Raw genomic sequence first — 2,500 nt, 5'->3', positions numbered from 1 at the left:
AATGAATTTGCATACCAGTGGCGGGAACTCTTTTGCACCGTGCATTCCTCTTGCAACTCGAGCAATGCACTCTGCAAAAGAAGCTGCAGAAAAAGCGGGAAACTCGTCCCTGCACCGGGGTTTTCCTCTGCAACAGGAAACTCTCCTGTGCAATGAAGCTGCAACTTGGCGGGGATAATTCTGGTGCCGAAGCACACACAAAATCATGCCTTTGGGTCATGACACTTCTGAATATTATTTTAAACAAAATGTACCTACTGTATCTTTTAACCATCAATAGAAATGTGCCTCAGTATGAAAGAGTCACATCAAACTCAAGCATGATTTCTTTGGGGAGCAGAGAAAGAGCCGATTTATTTGATCCTTTAGAGAGAATAGATCTGAAAATGTTGAAGGAAGGGATGGACAAGAACAAGCCCTTTTTATACTTGTTTTGATCTTGTCAGTGAGCTACAGTACTACATCATCTCGACATGAAATAGATGTAAAAGAACAAGTACATGAGAAGAGAGAGGCCACTAGAGAATCCAGCAAAAATGGATATAATATCATTACTGTAGTTCAAAACAGCATCTGGGCTTCTTCCTGCTCACCACTAATACAAAATGGATGGCATAAACAGCCTTTCTTTAGATTTTTTTTCTGTTGCAATAAAACATACAGTACGCTTTTTTTTTTGTTGCAATGAAACGTACAGTACGCTTAATAATAAATTTAATTAATTAAAGAAACTAGCTCTTAACCCAAAAGACTAGGATATGCCTTGGGAACATTTACAATACATTGGTATCTATTCAGTGTCAGGAAAATGCAGAGCAGATGAGTTTAGCATTAACCTTGTCCTCTCAATTCATAATGGCCATTGATTAGAAGGCCAATTTTCCCTAAAACATTTTCAATATAAAGCTTCTTAGAAGACAAATTATTTTCTATATTGAAAAGAGGTTTCAGGTGCCCAATGAACACAATTTTACGATCTTAAAAAACTAGAACTAGAGTTTGTTTTATTTTTCAATTCTTTAGAATCCCATGACTCCTTTAAGTAATAGGTTGTCATTTCTATTTGAATATGATTGCTCAGAAGCTGAAGTATATGTGGTAGCTGGGAGAGTTCAAGTTGAAAAGAGTATTAATGTGTACCCATTTTACATCAACTTATAAAATTAAGTATTACCCTTTAAATTCCTCTTCAGTGTAATGTTATTCTTTCCTTATGTTACAAGTAAGTAAGTTCTTAAAGTTCCCGTTTATGGGTCTAGGAAACTGGCAGCTATCTTTGTTCGTTCACTTGCCTGTCACACCTTTGATGGGCGAATATATGGATATATCAGTAAACAAATGAAGATAATTGCAGGTCATACAGCCACATTTATATGATGTTCCTTAATATACCTTACAGAAATTACCCAGTGTAGTCATACATGGAGTCATAATCAACAAGGTCTATAATTCACAGTCCTTATGACTGGTCAGCTGCTAACAGATCTCACCTTACTATTTCTTCTTTATTTTCTATTCTCTAGATTCTAATTTGTAGTTCATGGTACCCATGTCCACCCATCTCCCGGAGCTTTCTCACCTATTGCTTGCTCGGGTAAGTTACTTCTGTATCTCTGGGTGCACACTGTCTATTCTAACAAGTCGCTGCCATGTTCCTATGCCTCCGCATGGGCTGCCCTAATCTTCTCGGTCACTCTCTCTCACACTCTGTCCCCTTCCAGGGGTAGAGTCTTGTGGGCGGTGATCTTTCAGTGCTTCCTCCTTGCTTCTCTTCTGGTCAACAATTAAAGTCTTCTTTCAGGTGTGTGAATCTCCTGCCATGAGATGTCGCTTGGTGATGTCACCAGTGTCTCCGACTTATGGTAAGTTTTACTCATATTATCTCTCGTAACAGGGTCGTTTGTCTCCTTGTTACATACCTCCCCCCCCCCCCCCCCCAATTTCCCCATAGTTTAGGAATATCTCTGTTAGTACCTCATTTCTGGATAAAACAACTCTTTGTTTGGCCAAATCGCACTTTTCGGTCGATGTTATCTTCGACCGAAAAGTCGGACTGGAAGTTAGTAATTATATTTCTCCTCCTGGGGTGATGCTGTACAGACAAATGGAAGGGTTGTAATGCCAAATACCATCACATTATACGTGCATTATTGGTCTTCACTGATTAGGGCCATCTTAATGGAGCGTGTTCTGTATTTAATATAAATTTTCTTCCTAACAGATAATATCTAAAAAGTTCAATTCCCCAACAAATAGCCAGGCATTCGCGTTCTATTGTGGAATATCTGCTTTCGGCTCCTGAAAGTTTCTTACTTGTGTATGGTCGTTCCTCTCCTCAGATATTTTGGAATAACACCACCCCTAAAGCAAGTCCTGAGGCATCTGTTTGTAATAAAAACATTTATTGGAAATTAGGGGTGTACAGCATGGGTTTTCTTATCCCTTGTCGCAGAGCACTTAGGTGCACTGCTCCTAAGAAGGGAGAAAACTGTTAGGGAAA

Source organism: Alligator sinensis, unplaced genomic scaffold (assembly GCF_000455745.1).
Source record: "Alligator sinensis unplaced genomic scaffold, ASM45574v1 scaffold199_1, whole genome shotgun sequence".
Taxonomy (NCBI): domain Eukaryota; kingdom Metazoa; phylum Chordata; order Crocodylia; family Alligatoridae; genus Alligator; species Alligator sinensis.
The sequence above is the reverse complement of the archived record's forward strand: the minus strand, read 5'-3'. Positions refer to the sequence as shown.